Raw genomic sequence first — 7,308 nt, 5'->3', positions numbered from 1 at the left:
TGTTGTACTTGTGGAAGTGCTTTCCGGTGTTATGGTACCTGTGGTGGTGCTTTCTGATGTTGTAGTGTCTGTTGTGGTCTCGGTTGTTGTGCTTTCTGAAGTTGTAATACCAGTGGTGGTACTTTCTGTTTTAGTGCTCTCTGTTGTTGTGGTCTCTGTTGTCATACGTTCTGAAGTGGTGGTGCCAGTGGTTGTACTTTCTGTCATTGTGGTGCTTTCTGGAGATGTGGTACTTGTTGTGGTGGTGCTTTCTGTTGTCGTGCTTTCTGTTGTTGTGGTCTCTGTTGTCATAATTTCTGGAGTGGTGGTGCCAGTGGTTGTACTTTCTGTCACTGTGGTGCTTTCTGGAGTAGTGGTCTCGGAAGTTGAGCTTTCAGGTGTTGTGGTACCTTTGGTGGTGCTTTCTGTTGTTTTAGTGTCTGTTGTCGTGCTTTCTGTAGTCGTGGTTTCCATCGTAGTAATTTCTGAAGTTGTAATAGCAGTGGTAGTACTTTCTGTTGTAGTGCTTTCTGTTGTTGTGGTCTCTGTTGTCATAATTTCTGGAGTGGTGGTGCCAGTGGTTGTACTTTCTGTCACTGTGGTGCTTTCTGGAGTAGTGGTCTCGGAAGTTGAGCTTTCAGGTGTTGTGGTACCTTTGGTGGTGCTTTCTGTTGTTTTAGTGTCTGTTGTCGTGCTTTCTGTAGTCGTGGTTTCCATCGTAGTAATTTCTGAAGTTGTAATAGCAGTGGTAGTACTTTCTGTTGTAGTGCTTTCTGTTGTTGTGGTCTCTGTTGTTGTCCTTTCTGGTGTTGTGGTACCTGTGGTGGTGCTTTCTGGTGTTGTGGTAGCTGTGGGGGTGCTTTCTATAGTTGTTGTTTCGATTGTTGTGCTTTCTGAAGTTGTAATAACAGGCGTAGTACTTTCTGGAGTTGTGGTGCCTTCTGTTGTTGTGATCTCAGTTGTGGTGCCTGTGGTGGTACTTTCTATTGTTGTGGTCTCCGTTGTTGTGCCGGGGGTGGTACTTTCTGTTGTTGTGATCTCCAATGTTGTACTTTCTGGAGTGGTGGGGCCAGTGGTTGTACTTTCTGTCATTGTAGTGCCTTCTGTTGTTGTGGTCTCCGTTTTGGTGCTTTCTGTTATTATATAATAGCAAATCATTAATCAAACTTTGTTTATCACTTTTAATAATAAATCCATCTCAAAGTGCTTAACAAGAAAAATACCTACAAACAAAATAAAAAAATTTACACTGCAACTTCACACAACAATGGTATCAGTTGTTGTGGTATCGCAGCAACTGGTATCAGTATACAAAAAATATTTTAAAAATACTTTTATTGTGTTTTGAAAAATTGAAAGATTGAAGACTAATTTAAATTGGTTGACAGTTCCAAATTTTGGGGGTATAGTGGCTAAAAAAAAGCACCACAGATTCACTTAGGATTTATTGCATAGTTTTCCAAAAGACCAGCACTAGAACATTTTAAATTATGACTTGGAACATAATAACATGAAAATCAATCCTTTCTTGAACTGGCAACCAGAGTAATTGTATTAAAACTACTAATATGGTCTCTCCTTCTTGATTTAATCAGTACTTTGCCCGCTGCGTTTTGTATCAATTGTAGCTAAGCTATGGTACATTATACATAGCATTACAGTAATCATGATGAGCAAAAATAATAAGTAAAGTTTTTGTCACTTTATTAATATGAGATTTAAAACTCAAATCTTAGTCCATAATCACACCTAGGTTCTTTACTTTTATCTTAGTTTTTAGAATAAAGGTGCATAATCCAGCTTCTATCCTTCCTCTTACATGCTCAGCGCCCTCAATAAGAGTTTCAGTTTTATCTTCAAGCAACAGTGTCTCTGAAATCAGCTGAAATTTATAATTGTATATCATCTGCATAAAATTGCTAATGCATCCCATGTTTCTGAGTTATACTGACCAGAAGTATAATGTATAATGATAATAAATGTAGCCTAATAATTTAATCTTTAGGAACACCATATAGTATTTCATATTTATTTGATACATAGTCACCTATGTTAATAAATAATTACCTTTCTGCAATATATGTCTTTAACCAATTTAGAAGTTTAACCGATTAAGACTGATACATTGTTCATATTGTTTTTTTACCTCAAATTATTTACTACTTTAAATTTTTTTTCTTACTTAAAAATGATATGTTAGAAATTGGTCTCAGAATATTACAGAGAAAACAATGCAGAATATTACCGGAGAGACCAATTTCCAGTCAATTAAGCAAAATTAAATGATCATGTGTTAAATTCTTCACTTAGGTCAAAGGGGATTAAGACATGCATTGTTCATATTTTGTTTTATTTCAAATTTTTTACTACATTATATTTTACATTTAATTAACTATATTAATTAAAGACATAGTCATTTAAACAACATACTTAAGGTATAGGGTCAAAATAGGAATATCACTGCGAAACTGTTTGCAAAAGTTTCTGTTCATTAGCTCTCCTGAACACTTCTATTTTACGCTGTGGATATATGATTCTTCTTGATTCTACTATAGAAATTGTATCAGTATAATGTACAGAAGACTCGATTTGTTTTATTATTATTATTCTTTATTTTTATTCAATATGCAGCAAAATGTTCACACATGGTTACAGAAGGATGATTTAACAAATTATGAGATTTGTTATTTAAAATAGCATAAATAGTTGAAAAAAGCACTCTGGGATTATTATTATTTCCACTAATACATTATTTATTTATTTATTTTAAAAACAAAATTGTGTTTTAGAGTGCACTGTTTTTTATATATACCTGAATGTTATTTATTAGAATGTCACGATGACCTAACATGTGCGTTTATTCCTTAACAGCAATTTATTAAATATGGATCTTATTTTAAATTTCTCTCAAGCCATTTTATACAGAAAATGTTTTTAAAAGATTTTAAAACTATAAACCTTTTGTAGAAATTTCTGTTGTTGTCTCAGTTGTTGTGCTTTCTGTTGTTGTAGTGCTTTCTCTAGTTGTGGTTTCCATTGTTGTACTTTCTGAAGTTGAAATACCAGTGGTGGTACTTTCTGTTGTTGTGATACCTGTGGTGGTGCTTTCTGCTGTTGTAGTGTCTGTTGTGGTTTCCATTGTTGTACTTTCTGAAGTTGTGATACCAGGGGTAGTACTTTCAGGATTAGTGCTTTCTGTTGTTGTGGTCTCGGTTGTTGTGCTTTCTGGTGTTGTGGTACCTGTGGTGGTACTTTCTGTTGTTGTGATACCTGTGGTGGTGCTTTCTGCTGTTGTAGTGTCTGTTGTGGTTTCCATTGTTGTACTTTCTGAAGTTGAAATACCAGTGGTGGTACTTTCTGTTGTGGTGCTTTCTGTTGTTGTGGTCTGTGTTGTGATCTCGGTTGTTGTGCTTACCGGTGTTGTGGTACCTGTAGTGGTGCTTTCTGGTGTTCTGGTACCTGTGGTCGTGCTTTCTGTTGTTGTAGTGTCTGTTGTGGTGCTTTCTATGGTTGAGATTTCCATTGTTGTACTTTCTAAAGTTGTTATACCAGGGGTGATACTTTCTGTTGTAGTGCTTTCTGTTGTTGTGGTCTCGGTCGTTGTGCTTTCTGGTGTTGTTGTACTTGTGGTGGTGCTTTCCGGTGTTGTGGTACCTGTAGTGGTGCTTTCTGGTGTTGTAGTGTCTGTTGTGGTCTCGGTTGTTGTGCTTTCTGGTGTTGTGGTACCTGTAGTGGTGCTTTCTGGTGTTGTAGTGTCTGTTGTGGTCTCGGTTGTGGTTTGTTCTGTTGTTGTAGTCTCGGATATTGTGCTTTCTGGTGTTGTGGTACCTGTGGTGGTACTTTCTGTTGTAGTGTTTTCTGTTGTTGTGGTCTCTGTTGTCGTAATTTCTGGAGTGGTTGTACCAGAGGTTGTACTTTCTGACACTGTGGTGCTTTCTGGAGTTGTGGTACCGGTTGTGGTGCTTTCTGTTGTTGTCGTCTCTGTTGTGGTCTTCGTTGTTGGGCTTTCTGGTGTTGTAGTGTCTGTTGTGGTCTCGGTTGTGGTTTGTTCTGTTGTTGTAGTCTCGGATATTGTGCTTTCTGGTGTTGTGGTACCTGTGGTGGTACTTTCTGTTGTAGTGTTTTCTGTTGTTGTGGTCTCTGTTGTCGTAATTTCTGGAGTGGTTGTACCAGAGGTTGTACTTTCTGACACTGTGGTGCTTTCTGGAGTTGTGGTACCGGTTGTGGTGCTTTCTGTTGTTGTCGTCTCTGTTGTGGTCTTCGTTGTTGGGCTTTCTGGTGTTGTAGTACCTGTGGTGGTACTTTCTGTTGTTGTAGTGTCTGTTGTCGAGCTTTCTGTAGTCGTGGTTTCCATTGTTGTAATTTCTGAAGTTGTAATACCAGTGGTGGTACGTTCTGTTGTTGTGGTCTTCGTCGTTGTGCTTTCTGGTGCTGTGGTGGTGCTTTCTATAGTTGTGGTTTTGATTGTTGTGCTGTCTGAAGTTGTAATAACAGGCGTAGTACTTTCTGGAGTTGTGGTGCCTTCTGTTGTTGTGATCTCAGTTGTGGTGCCTGTGGTGGTACTATCTATTGTTGTGGTCTCCGTTGTTGTGCCGGGGGTGGTACTTTCTGTTGTTGTGATCTCCATTGTTGTACTTTCTGGAGTGGTGGGGCCAGTGGTTGTACTTTCTGTCATTGTAGTGCCTTCTGTTGTTGTGGTCTCCGTTGTGGTGCTTTCTGTTATTATATAATAGCAAATCATTAATCAAACTTTGTTTATCACTTTTAATAATAAATCCATCTCAAAGTGCTTAACAAGAAAAATACCTACAAACAAAATAAAAAATGTTCCACATTTACACTGCAACTTCACACAACAATGGTATCAGTTGTTGTGGTATCACAACAACTGGTATCAGTATACAAAAAATATTTTAAAAAGACTTTTCTTGTGTTTTGAAAATCTGAAAGATTGAAGACTAATTTAAATTGGTTGACAGTTCCAAATTTTGGGGGTATAGTGGCTAAAAAAAAGCACCACAGATTCACTTAGGATTTATTGCATAGTTTTTCAAAAGACCAGCACTAGAACATTTTAAATTATGACTTGGAACATAATAAAATGAAAATCAATCCTTTCTAGAACTGGCAACCAGTGTAATTGTATTAAAACTATTAATATGGTCTCTCCTTCTTGATTTAATCAGTACTTTGCCCGCTGCATTTTGTATCAATTGTAGCTAAGCTATGGTACATTATACATAGCATTACAGTAATCATGATGAGCAAAAATAATAAGTAAAGTTTTTGTCACTTTATTAATATGAGATTTAAAACTCAAATCTTAGTCCATAATCATACCTAGGTTCTTTACTTTTATCTTAGTTTTTAGAATAAAGGTGCATAATCCAGCTTCTATCCTTCCTCTTACATGCTCAGCGCTCTCAATAAGAGTTTCAGTTTTATCTTCAAGCAACAGTGTCTCTGAAATCAGCTGAAATTTATAATTGTATATCATCTGCATAAAATTGCTATTGCATGCCATGTTTCTGAGTTATACTGGCCAGAAGTATAATGTATAATGATAATAAATGTAGCCTAAGAATTTAATCTTCATGAACACCATATAGTATTTAATATTTATTTGATACACAGTCACCTATTTTAATAAATTATTACCTTTCTGCAATATATCTCTTGAACCAATTTAGAGGTTTAACCGATTAGGACTGATGCACTGTTCATATTGTTTTTACCTCAAATTATTTACTACTTTAAATTTGTTTACTTACTTAAAAATGATATGTTAGAAATTGGTCTCAGAATATTACAGAGAAAACAATGCAGAATATTACCGGAGAGACCAATTTCCAGTCAATTAAGCAAAATTAAATGATCATGTGTTAAATTCTTCACTTAGGTCAAAGGGGATTAAGACATGCATTGTTCATATTTTGTTTTATTTCAAATGATTTACTACATTATATTTTACATTTAATTAACTATATTAATTAAAGACATAGTCATTTAAACAACATACTTAAGGTATAGGGTCAAAATAGGAATATCACTGCGAAACTGTTTGCAAAAGTTTCTGTTCATTAGCTCTCCTGAACACTTCTATTTTACGCTGTGGATATATGATTCTTCTTGATTCTACTATAGAAATTGTATTGCTGTTGTAGTGTCTGTTGTGGTTTCCATTGTTGTACTTTCAGAAGTTGAAATGCCAGTGGTGGTACTTTCTGTTGTAGTGCTTTCTGTTGTTGTGGTCTCTATTGTTGTTCTTTCTGGAGTGGTTGTGCCAGTGATTATACTCTCTGTCACTGTGGTGCTTTCCGGTGTTGTGGTACCCGTTGTGTTGCTTTCTGTTGTTGTGGTCTGTGTTGTGGTCTCGGTTGTTGTGCTTTCCGGTGTTGTGGTACCTGTGGTCATGCTTTCTGTTGTTGTAGTGTCTATTGTGGTGCTTTCTATAGTTGAGATTTCCATTGTTGTACTTTCTAAAGTTGTTATACCAGGGGTGGTACTTTCTGTTGTAGTGCTTTCTGTTGTTGTGGTCTGTGTTGTGGTCTCGGTTGTTGTGCTTTCCGGTGTTGTGGTACCTGTAGTGGTGCTTTCTGGTGTTGTAGTGTCTGTTGTGGTCTCGGTTGTTGTGCTTTCCGGTGTTGTGGTACCTGTAGTGGTGCTTTCTGGTGTTGTAGTGTCTGTTGTGGTCTCGGTTGTTGTGCTTTCCGGTGTTGTGGTACCTGTAGTGGTGCTTTCTGGTGTTGTAGTGTCTGTTGTGGTCTCGGTTGTTGTGCTTTCCGGTGTTGTGGTACCTGTGGTGGTGCTTTCTGTTGTAGTGCTTTCTGTTGTTGTTGTCTCTGTTGTCATCCTTTCTGAAGTGGTGGTGCCAGTGGTTGTACTTTCTGTCATTGTCGTGCTTTCTGGAGTTGTGGTACCGGTTGTGGTACTTTCTGTTGTTATGGTACCTGTGGTGGTGATTTCTGTTGTTGTAGTGTCTTTTGTGGTTTCTATTGTTGTATGTTCTGAAGTTGTAATACCAGTGGTGGTACTTTCTGTTGTAGTGCTTTCTGTTGTTGTGGTCTCGGTCGTTGTGCTTTCTGGTGTTGTTGTACTTGTGGTGGTGCTTTCCGGTGTTGTGGTACCTGTAGTGGTGCTTTCTGGTGTTGTAGTGTCTGTTGTGGTCTCGGTTGTTGTGCTTTCTGGTGTTGTGTTACCTGTAGTGGTGCTTTCTTGTGTTGTAGTGTCTGTTGTGGTGCTTTCTATAGTTGTGATGTCCATTGTTGTACTTTCTGAAGTTGTAATAGCAGGGGTGGTACTTTCTGTTGTAGTGCTTTCTGTTGTTGT

At 37.5% G+C, this 7,308-nt stretch overlaps 1 protein-coding gene and 2 long non-coding RNA genes across 5 annotated transcripts in view; 1 reads left to right on the top strand and 2 right to left on the bottom strand.

Moving 5' to 3' along the window:
- Nucleotides 1–7,308, bottom strand: part of LOC107566867 (integumentary mucin A.1-like) — a 40,582-nt gene that overhangs the window by 10,384 nt on the left and 22,890 nt on the right. The window lies entirely within an intron of this gene.
- LOC107566868 (uncharacterized) overlaps nucleotides 1–7,308 on the top strand; it is a 28,274-nt gene that overhangs the window by 697 nt on the left and 20,269 nt on the right. The window contains exons 2-3 of one of the 2 annotated variants that reach the window (XR_001606560.1): nucleotides 371–377; nucleotides 909–1,034. This is a non-coding gene — a long non-coding RNA (uncharacterized lncRNA). Of the gene's footprint in view, nucleotides 1–370; nucleotides 378–908; nucleotides 1,035–7,308 lie in introns of those variants that run through there. The other variant, XR_001606561.1, reaches the window with a different exon arrangement.
- LOC107566870 (uncharacterized) lies at nucleotides 627–4,222 on the bottom strand. Of its 2 annotated transcripts, none has more exons than XR_001606562.1 (3): nucleotides 4,198–4,222; nucleotides 3,439–3,735; nucleotides 627–797 (listed from the first exon to the last, which is right to left on the bottom strand). It is a non-coding gene; the product is annotated as an uncharacterized lncRNA (long non-coding RNA). The 2 variants fall into 2 exon arrangements; XR_001606563.1 differs by lacking the exon at nucleotides 627–797 and adding an exon at nucleotides 3,179–3,219.

Source organism: Sinocyclocheilus grahami, unplaced genomic scaffold (assembly GCF_001515645.1).
Source record: "Sinocyclocheilus grahami isolate Dianchi unplaced genomic scaffold, SAMN03320097.WGS_v1.1 scaffold1107.1, whole genome shotgun sequence".
Classification (NCBI taxonomy): domain Eukaryota; kingdom Metazoa; phylum Chordata; class Actinopteri; order Cypriniformes; family Cyprinidae; genus Sinocyclocheilus; species Sinocyclocheilus grahami.
Note: the sequence above shows the minus strand (reverse complement) of the source record. Positions and strands in the feature narration are given on the sequence as shown.